Source organism: Scomber japonicus, chromosome 23 (assembly GCF_027409825.1).
Source record: "Scomber japonicus isolate fScoJap1 chromosome 23, fScoJap1.pri, whole genome shotgun sequence".
NCBI classification, from domain to species: domain Eukaryota; kingdom Metazoa; phylum Chordata; class Actinopteri; order Scombriformes; family Scombridae; genus Scomber; species Scomber japonicus.
The window spans coordinates 21,363,660-21,377,219 of record NC_070600.1 but is presented as its reverse complement, the minus strand read 5'-3'; the positions used below and the strand labels follow the sequence as shown (position 1 = coordinate 21,377,219).

At 42.4% G+C, this 13,560-nt stretch overlaps 1 protein-coding gene across 1 annotated transcript in view; it reads right to left on the bottom strand.

Annotated features, from left to right (window-relative positions):
- The window catches only part of celf2 (cugbp, Elav-like family member 2), a 255,122-nt gene that overhangs the window by 218,635 nt on the left and 22,927 nt on the right, over positions 1–13,560 (bottom strand). The window lies entirely within an intron of this gene.

The window sequence follows — 13,560 nt, the reverse complement described above, 5'->3', positions numbered from 1 at the left end:
AACTCTGGAAACATGACCTACAGTTGTTGAAAATCTGATTTTTTTTCCCTTTAAGCACGTTTAACTAAAAGAAGAGATGTTGCATGACAGTTTGCAACAATGAGTCGGCTATATATTTTTTACTGAGTCACACACACACTATACAACATATCCAAATAAACACACACACACACACACACACACACACACACACACACACACACACACACCATCCCTGGCAGACAGCATGCAGTGAGGCTGCTCAGGGTTGCCATATCATTTTAAACATCCATCAGCTCAGCAGAGATATCATATTAGCTCCTCATCTGCATACTGCGCCGACAGAATGACAAACGAGAGAGAGAGAGGGAGAGAGAGAGAGAGAGAGAGAGAACGCTCTTTCCTCCTCTCCTCCGTTGCATCTCCTACATGGCTGCCTTTCACCCCTCCGCTCTCCTCTTTGCTCCCTCTATCTCCTTATCCCTCCCTTCTAACCTCCTAAATTGGATCACCACTCCTGGCGGGCGTGTGTGTGTGAAAGTGTGTGCGTGTATTGTTGCGGTGTAATCACATCTTTTAAATGGAAAAAGGGAGGAATCTCAGGAGGAATGATGACCATTGGACCCATATCTGATTCCCCAGTCCCCCCATTGGCAGTCTTTGTATCTCTGTATACTCCATCACACCTGGTTTCACGGAGTAATCTAAGGCTCCAGCAAACTTTTCTACCTCATACCTCCCACCTTTCTATTTTCTGTCCAGAACACCTCAAACTTTTAAAACCTTATTCTGTCAAAACACTATATTTCCAGCTAAATCCTCTCTCTGCTGGACCTCGAATTATTCAGATTTCTATCCTGTAATTCACACTGACCGGATGTGTTTACACTGAGTGCACATAATGTGAGTATTTCCAGTAGTCTGAGCAAGATAACAATTGATATGATTGTTTAAAGTGATATCACGCTCAATTATACTGCTTAGCTTAGTTTATATTGGAAGTCATAGAAACTAGTATTTATCCCTCCAAAATATTTTTACTCCCTTGATTAAACTGTATCTAACTATATAATCAGCCATAAATCAGTGGACTGTGACATGACTGAATGGGCATGGATACAAGTGCAATGTTTCCAAGTTTAACACAAATGCAGCTGCAATTTTCTGCTGATGAAATCAACATTTTCACCTCCTAAAAAAAAATCTGTCAACATTTAACAGTGACTTATTCCTGCACAAGCAATGAAACCCCCCCCCAAAATTTGCACCCCTATCAAATGAAGTATCCGTTCCCTCCTTACTTATTAGTTTACATTGATTGCTCACTATGTTGTGTCTGGTCCAAAAATCAAGTTTTAACAGGAATGACATCATATTAACCCTCCTGTTGTCCTCAGGTCAAGGAAGGACAGAAGGGAGGAAGGAAAGGCGTGAGGAGGAAAAGAGGAAGGAAGTAAGGAGAGAAAGAAGGGACGAAGGAAGGAAGGAAGGATGAAAAGAAGAAGGAATTTAGGAGAGAAGGAAGAAGGGAAGGAAGGAAGACAAGGAGTGAGGACGAAAAGAGGAAGGAAGGAAGGAAGGAAGGAAGGACGGAGTAAGGAGGGATGAGGGAGGGAGGAAGGAAGGAAGGAAGGACGGAGTAAGGAGGGATGAGGGAGGGAGGAAGGAAGGAAGGAAGCAAGCAGGCAAGAAAGGATGGAAGGAGGAGGGAGCAAAGAAAGAGGGGAGGAAGGGAAGAAGGAAGGAAAAATTAAAGAAAGAGGGAAGAAGGAAGGAAGGAAGGAAGGAAGGAAGGAAGGAAGGAAGGAAGGAAGGAAGGAAGGAAGGAACAGTCAAAAGAGATGGGGTCAATTTGACCCGGGTGGACGACAGGAGGGTTAAGGAGGTAAACTAGCTATTTCTTTGTATATTTAATAGTTATTTTTTAGCTTTGCTGTTTAAAAATGACCTCAGTGTAGTTTATGCCTTAAAAGTAGCCACGAAATTGATTTGGAGATGCCATTACTAGCACTCTGAGGGGATGCAATGCCCCAAATAGCTAGTTATAGCGGGCTGCTTTTCCAAAATGCATTTTTTAAAGCACTGGGAGCTATAGCTAATGCTAGTGTTTTATGCTTGTTTGTTAATATATGTGCCCCCTGCCCAGCACTCCCTGGAAAGCAGCACTCATACTGAGTAGATTAAGTTAACTGAAATAGAAATTGAGTTTGCTAATGATGTTTACTGCTTCCCTAATCACCACATATTTGGCAATATATAGAAAAGAGTGAGAATACTCTTAATAAAATATATGAAGTTTAATTTCTTCTAATCTAATGTACTCACTGTTGTATTCATCTTAACTCTTAAAGCACAAAGCTGTAAACACTTTCACACCACAGTTTTGCACCCTCTCACTCAGATTCTCACTTAGCCTCTCTCGCCCATCTGTCCCTGCCGTCCGTCACATGTTAAGACTGCAGAGTGGAGAAGGGTGAGAGGAGAGGGAGGAGTGGGGGGTGCCATCCGTCGCCTGCCCCCCCCCCCCCCCCTCCCCCCTCCTCCCTCTACCCCAAACCTAATACACAGACATAACAACACTTGAGAGTGAAAAGGCGATATCATAGAAAAACTAGAACAATACCCTGGAACACACTGGTACACAACACCGTGACAATGGCTCCGAGTGCTGCAACACAACAGGGAAAGAGAGAAGGAGAAAGAGAGAGTTAGAGTTAGAGACAGAGGGATGAATGCAGTAGTATCCTCAGATCTGAAGGCAAATCCCCCTCGGTGTTAGTTCTGCTCGAGCGGCTGGCACTGACACATGAATATTTCATACTGTTGATGTTTAAATCCCATCATTTGTGATCTGGCATGTGAGTGTGCATGGAGATTCATTGAAATGAGGACGAAGAAGAATGTATGTGTGTGTGTAAAAGTGTGTGTGTGTGTGTGTTTGTGAGACAGAGAGAGAGAGAGAGTGTGTTGATCTATAATGCATATATAGTTTCAGTAAGTTCACTTGTGATATGGTCTATTGCATCTGTATTTCAGTATTGTGGAAGACGTGGACGTGCTTGTGTGTTTGTGAGTGCATGCTAGCCTTGAAGCGCAGATTGCCCCCTTGTTAGCTCATCCATATGCAACTCAGGCCGTGACACATAAAAATAAAAAAAACGCAGCGGATGACATGCATACTTGTGCAACACGCATGCATATACAGTACATTACATCCATACATGCTGCATATATACGGACATGCAGAAGAGGCTTCACGCATGTTCCAGGTTACGCTCTCTCCTCACTAGTCATTGACACCGAAAGAAACAATGAATCCGTTTCAGTTTCAGAAACTAGTTCAAGATCTAGAGCAGAAAAGTAGAGCACAAATGCCCTGATTCCACCAGGCAGTAGCCGCCCTGACACAATAAGGGGGGAAAAAAACAGAAAGTAAAAATCAGAGAAGAAGTGGCATAGGTAATGTGTTTAATAAGTGCTTAATGTGTTTTGGGGTTGAATTTTATATGTGTTGTCTGTTTTATTGGTGTTGTTTTAGTTGCATCACTCTCACCATTCCTGATAATTAGCGAATAAAGTAGCTTTTATTAGTAGATTGCGGTTTTATTAATGCATCAATTTGTTTTACAGCTTGCCTTTTTCAAAGTGACTCAAAGCAGACTAAACCATTTCTCTTCCAACTCATCCCTCAAGGCTTTTTTTTTTCTCTTCCATCTCTCCCTCCATACCAGGTTGGTCGCTCTCTGGCTCTCTGTCTCTCTGTCTCCACCTCTCTCTGTGTCTTTTTCTTTTTTTCACCAGGTAAGCAACATGATCAAACCCAGACTCTCCATTCTGACTTCCAAATGCACAATTTCCCAGCTAATAGAGTGTACTCAGAAATGACTAATCGAATCGTAGCTACCTGGAAAATTAATTTACCATTATGTTCTTTCAAAATTGTAACAGGGAGGGCCAGCAACCTTGTGTAATACCGCCGCAGGGGAAAGTAAACAATTAGAGACTCGGTGACTAATGAATTCTGTGATTAACGAGTGTGTCGGAGGTAAATCTCTACAAGACTGACACACACGTGCGAGCACGTATATACAAACAGTTACACACTCAGAGAGAGGCGCTCCTTATCTATACACAGCATTCATGGTTGAAGTGAAATATTCCGTGCCTCTTCCAAATTATTTTTTTTCCTCCCGAACCACCAACATTCTTACCCTGCATGGTTTAGTGAAATAGCTGGCATATCCACTCACAGATTGAGTCTGATAGTACATTTGAGCTCTAGCAGAGTGTGTATGTGTGTGTTTACATGTAAAAGCCAGCGAGAGAGTGAGAATCAGGCTAGGTTGGAGTGTGTGAGAGCATGTGTGTGGTGGGAGAACCCAGATAACGCCAATCTGGTTTGTGTTACAGTCTCAGATAAAGAAGGAGAGTGGTGAGGGGGGGTGGGTAGATAGCAAGGTGGCACCTCACCGGCTCGATAGCGACGTCACACACACACACACACACACACACACACACGCTTAAACTACCCCACCACTGTGGCAATCAGATCTGGAGAAACTCACACATGTGCATAAAAAGAGAAGTTTTACGATGAATTTGTCCCAAAAAAAGAAAAAAAAAACTAAACATGTTGGTGCTGAGGATAAAGTGTCAGTTCTATACACTCTGCTTCTATCAGCAAGGCTCTATTATATACAAAACCCAATGGACCGAGTCCCATCTGGGGAATGGGTAATGACAAATATAGAGAGAACATTAGGATTAGATGAGTGTGCATGTGTGTTTGTGTGTGTGTGTGTTTGTGTGTGTGCGCATCAAATCCCCAAAGCGAAGGCCACAGGCTTAATTGAAGGATATAGTGGCATAGTGATAGATAGAAAGAGACAGAGGAGACAAGTTATGTGTTTGTGTGTGCATGTGTGTGTGTGTGTGTGTGTGTGTGTGTGTGTGTGTGTGTGTGTGTGTGAGAGAGAGTCCCATAGTGGTGTAATGACTCCCCAAGGGAGCAGGACCCGGGGCTGAGACTCCCTTCTGATTCCTCCCCCCCTGTCAAATGAGAGGAGGGATGAAGAAAGAGGAGGAGGAGGAGGAGGAGGAGGAGGAGGAGGAGGAAGAGGAAGAGCGATGGCAGTGAAAGAGAAGACGATGGTGGCGACAGCTGTCGGCTCTTCGGGACAGTAATTGGTTGGCTGAGAGAATGAGTACACACACACTTACACACACACACACACACACACATACACACATACACACACACACACACGCTTCACATGCATACACCTACGGCTACACCAAACCCACCACCCAAAATCGACAGCAGCGCTCTGAGATGGTCATTAGCTACATCCCACCTGGCACAAGCGGTCTGCCACCCAACCATCCCACCCGCAGGGGTTTCCTGGGCACACAGTGCAGGGGCCTGAGGGGAAAGAGGTGGGGGAGGGGGGTGGAGGGTGAGGAGGTGGGTGAGGTGGGCTTATTCAGCGTGACACCTCCAGTCGCATTTCAGTAAACAAGCCATCGGACCCCCACACCCAAAAGCTAAAGCTGGAGTGACAGCTCCAAATCATATGCGACAGCTTGACTGACAGGTCGGTATGGGCAGAGGGAGGGATGGAAATATGAAAAATAATAAGCTGTAATATTATCCAGACAGGAGTGAATGGGTAGGGGGGAGTGGGGAGATGGAGGGAGGGGGGAAGGGGGAAGTAAAGAGGAATGGAGAGAAAGTGATGTGAGGGGATGAGGATGACTGCTGCTGCTACATGAAGAGCATTAGAGAGTTTTCTTATTTTCTAAGTAGTGTAAAAGAATGATAATGAAAGCAGGAGGATCATTTATGAGATTTTCTTTCATATGATCATCTATACTGATAGGAATGATAGTTTTAGTTCATTCAAACCTGGGAATTTACCTCTGTTCATTTTGAAATTTATATAAAAAGCAAAGCAATGGTATTTTACATGATCTTTTACTTAGTGAGAGACAGCAGCTGCTTCTACATCTTTAATTTTTCCTCTTCTCTTTCTTCACCAGAAAAGATTCTCTGAGGTGTCACAAGAGGGATTTATTCACTCTAAACTTTTGGTGATCAGCATCTTCTTTAGTTGAGGATGAGAGCCAGAAAGTTTAAAAGCTTTTATGACCTGATATCGGTGTCATTTAGTGCTTTTTTCCTACCAGGTGTGCTAAGTTTATTCTCTAAAATTCCACTAATACACTGACATGGCTTATATTATCAGCTCATACTAGCTTGTCACATATATGTATTGGTATTGGCATATGTCTCAGCCAAAAAGTAAGAAGAAACTGCTGTACAGAAAGCAAAGATACTGTATGTTTGAGGACATTTTGTCCACCAGAGAGCACTGACAAGTTTGGAAAATGCCCGTTTTGTACATATCATTGTCAAAACTCTTCAAAAATGTGTTTATATTGAATAATAAATAGCGTCTGATGTACTTTTATTGATTTTTATTTTTCATTTTTGGTGTATCAGACTCAAAATGCAGTATACTGTACGTTGGGATCTAATACTCATGTTCATATAATGTGTGCATATCATATATCTATTTGCACGCTCAAACTTGTGTCTACTGTGTTCACATGGTTGAATTTTATGCACAGTAATGAATACTCTGTTACCACAAAATCCAACTGGCGCCCTTTGGTAGGAAAGAGCACAGAGCTGCATGTGAAATACGACGTATTAAAACACACCATTGAGTCCGATTAGGTTCATTAAAATACGTGTTATTTCAGAGCGAACCCCTTTCACAGTTTGACATTATAATGTTTTTACATTGTGTTACATGATTAATAAACTAGAGACTGTTCTTTCTTTTTTCTGTAAATGTATTCCAGACAGTGTGAAAGAACCTTTGAAATAACACTGACACCACTGCGGCTTTAATATTAATAATAAAAACATATAAATCATCACATCATCATCAGTCTTACTGGGGTTGGGTGACATGACTGCCCCGTATCTCATTTAAAAAAAAGGCGTGCAGTGATAAACTGACATCAGTCATACCCCTTGATATTAAAGAATGAGTCCATCTGTGTGTGTGTGTTGTTCAAATGGAAACGCCCATTCTGTGGTTGTTAAAAAAGTACCCCATCCTCCCCTCCTCTGTCTTCCTAGCATAAGCAGAGCCAGAGCTTTGGGATGGATAACACCTGCGAGTAACTGATCTGGAGCATTTTATTGGCAGGAGGAGAGCTCAGAGTTTATAGTTTTGAGCAGCAGCCACAGTGTCTGCTCTGCCTGTGTGTGTTAGCATGTTTAGCAGAGCAGCAGCCACAGTGTCTGCTCTGCCTGTGTGTGTTAGCATGTTTAGCAGAGCAGCAGCCTTAGTATCTGCTCTGCCTGTGTGTGTGTCTATTAGCATGTTTAGCAGAGCAGCAGCCTTAGTATCTGCTCTGCCTGTGTGTGTGTCTATTAGCATGTTTAGCAGAGCAGCAGCCTTAGTATCTGCTCTGCCTGTGTGTGTTAGCATGTTTAGCAGAGCAGCAGCCACAGTGTCTGCTCTGCCTGTGTGTGTGACTATTAGCATGTTTAGCAGAGCAGCAGCCACAGTGTCTGCTCTGCCTGTGTGTGTGACTATTAGCATGTTTAGCAGAGCAGCAGCCACAGTGTCTGCTCTGCCTGTGTGTATGTGTGTGTGTGTGTGTGTCAATCGATCTCTTTGGCTACTGGCGAGGCAGGCGAAGGGGTTTATATTGGTTTATAAGTAGCAACGTCATCATGCAGAAGCCTACATCAAGTCATGTGGGGAAAAAGTTTTTAAAAGGGCTTCGATAAATGGCATTTTGATGCAAAAACATAAAAATTTGGACCACAAATTGACTTTTATACATATGGGAAGCTACAGAATGATATAAAAACATAAAACTAACTAAATAAATAACAATAAAGGAGCTACCCGTGAAGTAAATAGAATAGGGATGTGGAAGGCTATGGAAGGCAAAGCGATGGGAAAAGGGAAAAAAGAGGCAAGAAGTGGAGTAAGAGGGGTTAAAAATGTGAGAAGAGGAGAGAAGTGCAGGGTGTGGAGGGTGTGTGTGGGGGGGAAAAATTCAATATATTTTTAATCTAGCGGATGTAATCAGATTATGCGTCTGCCAGGAGCGACGTATTTCATAAGGAATAACCAGTTCCGGGGAGGGAAGGGGAAGCAGAGTGGCGAGGAGGAGCGGTGGAGACGGGCACTTTGGCTGGCCGATCTACATCGACACTGACAGATTCTAATAAATGCACTGGGAGGCGCCCGGAGAAACACAATGCCGTGTAATCATTTTATCATGACAAACCGGAATTCCAATGCTGTCCCATGTGAGCCCAGCCGGGGGAAAATTGAATTAACTGTGAATTGCTCATGCTTGGGGAATGGGGAAGAGGAGGAAAAAAAAAATAGGGGGACGAGGGGGGAAAGAGGATAGAGAGACAGAGAGTAAGTAGAAGGAGGGGATAGAAGAGAGAAGGAGTTTTTTTTTTTGGCTTGCTTTAGTTTTGGCAGGGTTTCTGGTCTCTTGAGGTGGGGGGGGGGGAGAGGGAGCTGAGGCGGTTTCATAGAAGAGCTCTGGTTTCAGCAGCTGCTAGCTAACAACGCTAACTCAGAGATCCAATACCACCGCGCTCGAGCCCTGCATGACTTAGCTGTGCAGAAAACACATTACACACTCGTTAACTGAGACGTAGACGCCCTTAAGTATCCAAGGGAGAAGGCTATTAAAAACAATCACACACATCTGCGAACACATGTTTAACCACACTCGGGCTACAAATGCAGGTGTTTGTAATACTGAGCTTGTGATGAAATATATGCCCTAAAAGACTAGAAAAAGCATGTTTTTTTAAACAACTGGCACTTTGGGAAACAAATAAACTAAAGCTTTCCATGTGTCCAATGGAGATGTTTGACTTCAGCTGTCACTTAAATGACTTTACTAACTTTTATAGTACTAATAATGAATTATCTCTGCAACTTTTTTCCTGGTAGGTCAGGAGTATCTTTTAAAAAGCAGCAACTTATTTGAGTGTAATTCTTAATTTAGAAGCGATTTTCTTTGAAGCTTAATTGATAATCCATCCATGTGAGGTCATGTTGGCCTCCAGAGAACACTACAAGCATTGTCAAAAGTAACAGATGACACTCTTTCTAAGATTATTTCCACTTTTCTCATATCCAGACAAAATCCAGATGGCCACGTTACATCTCAGCTAACCAGATCACAATTTTGACTGTGACTGTCTTGGTTACTTGGAAAACAAGCTTGGTCATAATACACTAGAAGTTGGTAATTGCTCAAGAATGTCAGAGGAAGAAGAATGACTTGTTTGACCCTTTAGCAGTTTTGTTTTGTGTAGCCAACTAGCCATAAACTCATTTTCAAGACTGTAAAAATGAATGCAAGAAATATTTTTAGTCTAAAGTGTAAAGTTTCTGTGAGCTTCAAGACTGCTAGATTTTTTTTCTCTAATTCAACATTTCAAGATAACCTTCTACACAGAAAGTCCACATACCATTGAAGAATTATCATGGAATACATTTAGCTTGAGGGCCACTAACACTTTGATTTTTCTCTTTGAAATAGTATAGTATGCACTTAAGTGTTGGCATGAAGCATACCTTCAATAGTGTTAACATGAATCAGTGAGCCAACATCTTATAGGAGACATGGACTGTCTCTATATAACAGCTTTATTATGAATGAGTCACTTCTCAAATTATTATTCTAACCTTCTACGTCTTAACCTCAGCTAAATTCTTCACTTTAATCCTAAATCTAAGCCCCATATGGAGGTTCAGTAAATTTCTCTGCTTTGAAGATATGTGCTCATTTTCTTTTTTTCTTTTTTTTTATCTCTGTGGAGGTATTTGGTCCTCTTGAGAATAGAAGTAGAAGATCATACACACAGAAAAGAGAGCACGATCTGCCCCGCTGCGGCCTGTGACTTTAGATTAGGGCCTGTCAGGGTTTCGGGGTCGCTACGGATACAACCCAGATGCTGCAGCTACGCAGTGGCGTGTCGCTGTGGAAACGGGAAGTGTTGACTGCTGAGAGATAAAGGGCTTGATTCTTCCCCCTGCTGAACACATCCCAGAAAGGCAAGAGCAGGAGAAGACCAAAGAGGAGAAATGCACACGCACACACACACACACACACACACACACACACACACACGTACATACATATATACCCATGTGTGCATGCATTATGGTACATGGGGTGAAGTATGTGGAAAAGAGCTTCTCCCTCTAATCCTTTAGGCCCCCACATCATCCCTCTTTTTCTTCTCCTCTTGCTGTCACTCTATTGCTCCTTAATCATTAATATCACAGCTTTGACCCCGACCAATGAGGATGAGGCAGGGATTTGCATAATTAGCCCCACTTGGTGGACAAGTCCCACTCCAGACCCTGTGAGAGCGTCTCTAGTGGGCTTGCTCAATTTCACATGTAGGAGACTGCGTACAGTTAGATAACCGCAGCTGAGAGGAAGGAAAGTGGCAAACAAATGACAAGCAGACAAAAGAGCTCATGTTATAGGTTTTGTTTTCAAGGAGTGTTGCCTCAGGATAAAAAAATAGAAAGAGGAAAGACACAATATAGTTGTGTCTTTGACATTTGCATTGTTGAAATTCAAATGTTAAGTGAATGATGTAGAGGGTTTGAAACTTTGCTCAATGAGAATTAGGTACATTCCCTATGCTGTATTACAGGGGTGTCAAACATGCGGCCCGGGGGCCAGAACCAGTCCGCCAAGGGTTGCAGTCCGGCCCACTTTCCTTCCTGTGTTCTTTTCCTTCCTTCCATCTGTCCTTCCTACTTCCTTTTATCCTTTCTTTGTTCCTTCCTTCCTTCCTCCCTTTCTTCCTTCCATCTGTCCTTCCTCCCTTTCTTCCTTCCATCTGTCCTTCTTCCCTTTCTTCCTTCTGTCCTTCCTCCCATCTGTCCTTCCTCCCTTTCTTCCTTCTGTCCTTCCTCCCATCTGTCCTTCCTACCTTTCTTCCCTCCTTCCTTTTGCCTCTCTTTCCTTCCTTCCCTTCTTATTTCCTTACTTTCTTCCTTCTTTCCCTCCATTTTTTTAATGATCCGGCCCACATTAGATCACATTGGTCTGTATGTGGCCCTTGAATGAAAATGAGTTTGACACCCCTGCTGTATTATAACAGATAAAAGTGGTGGAAAGTGTTCCTTGTTCTTTAGTGACAGCAAATTTGCCATATATCATGTTTCATGTCCAAACAGGTGGAATAACAGCGATGCTTTGCAGAGTTAAATGTAAAAAAGCAAAATGTATTTCAATTGTCAGAAGTAAAAATACCATGCATGGTCATTTAACTTGAAGCCTCCAGTGCACACACACTGAAAATGGACTTTACAATGATGTAGGAGACACTGGTCACAACATCTAAACTTCTTATTATTGCTTCACCAGCATCGTATGTACCTTAATACATATAAGGAGGGATTATATTGCCAAACCCAAGTAGTGTACTTACTTTCCAACACTACAAATCACTGAAATGCAGACACAGTAACAGTTTTATTATAACAGTACAAAATATTATGAGTCCCACACAAGGTCTAGGACTAGGTCAATAGAAGTCAGTGGTCATTATATTTAAATACATGTAGCAGCTAATTAAATTCACTTAAAAAGCAGAAGTGAGCCTGTCACTGTAAAGCCGGATGAACAACAACACAGAGGTGACATTTGTGGGGAAGTAGCAGCGGACAATCATTTCACTGAAAGCTTTTGACTGTAAATGTCACAATGTCATTTATTTGACAAATGTAGTTCCCTTGACATTTATTGTGTAACTTCTTTATTGACAAAATCCACTCTCTGCCTCAAGCAAATGATACTATTTTTTTTTTTTTTTTTTTTTTTTTAAAGTAATGAGTACGTTTGAGAGAAAAACCTGGCTCTCCGTTCAGGTATTAAAAATTCAATAAATAACTTACTAGGAGTATTTGGGTGGAAAGGATGCTATTGTATCTGCAGGGAAACAGATAAATGAACTGAGGAAAAGGGCGCAGCAAAAAAAAGCATGAGGTTAAAAACCTTAATTTAATTGTTACAGAATTTTGTTCTCAGTGCTGGATTGATTATAGCTGGACAACCAAACAAGGCGATGAACGTCCACATGTGCTTCGAGCGGAGAGGATGAAGTAAAGGACAAATGGAAGGATGAGAAAGGATGGATGGATTTGATGGAGGGTATATGTGCAGAGGAATACCATTAAAGAAAGCAGCACTGCAAGAGCACGTCCAGACAGAGTGGTTTGAAGCCCAGGGGATGTCAGCCTTTATCACACACACACACAGAGAGAGAGAGAGTAACACACACTCATACTGAAGAACCCTCTCGTCCGCATGACAATCCCCCACACCATTAGCTCTTGTAAAGATTTCTTTATTGGTATATGTCATGCTCTGAGTTTTCCTAGAAAACAGCAGTGCCTAGTTATGAAGTAATAGCTTTAATCAGCAGCTGGCCCCATGCCTGAACCTGGACTCGTAGCGAAATCATCACTGTTTGGTTTTCTCCATGGAAACAGCAAAGGCGACCCAAAACACTCCCACTTTATGACAACATGCCCCGAAAGTAGGAAAAATGAAGCCTGGCGTTGTTTGAGAAGACGAAAGTGGTTATGTAAGTTAAAAACAGACGAGGCAAGAGTCTGTTGATACATGAGAATCACATTAGGCTGATCACATCTTGTTTCACTCCATCCTGATACAGCTGGTGTGCGATGTGGAAAGAAGAAAGACACGGCCCACAGAGCAGAGCAGAGCAGAGCAGAGCCGCGTGTGTGTGTGTGTGTGTGTGTGTGACAGAGTAAAGCAAAAAATAAAAGGAGAAGTAAAAAGACAAGCATGCCAAGGTTATTTCCACTGTCAAGAACAATTCTCAACAAAGTCATTTCCTAAGAAGGAGCATCTCTCTCCGCTAAAGTCCCGGGAAATGACACGAAACCGAACAGAGAGAGCCTTAAGGAAAGTTCAGAGAGGGAAGGTAATCTGTTGCGAGGCATAAAGGGAATTTACGTGGGCGTTAAAGTCCAGCTGTGCTTGTCTGTGTCTTTGTGTCTGTTAGAGATTTAAACAGCAGGAAGCCAAAATGCATAGAGGCCTGTACAGCTTTCTTAGTGTGAATGCATTACGTTAATACTGCCAGGCTAACGACCAACATGAAACAAGGATTAAACAGAGCATCGTCCCTGCTCTGCTCTAATAGGGTTCAAGAGAATGAGAACAAGAGAGCTGTTATTGACCCATGATAACCCAGACACTTCACCGTCTCTCTCCTTGTCTTGAAAATATACTTGATTAAGCTCTGAGGACCAAAACATTGTACAGTTAAATTTGAAAAAAAAAAAAAAAAACGCTTTTCAACCACAACTGACCACTGTGTGTTGGATCTTTCTCAAGGTTGGAGAGAGCGAGGGTGCAAACGTCAGAGTATTGATTTATCAGCACTCTAGGGGCAGGAATGGTATGTTTAACAGTAAACTTGTAGATTTATGATGCTGCCAAATACCACTGGATGGATGTGAACAT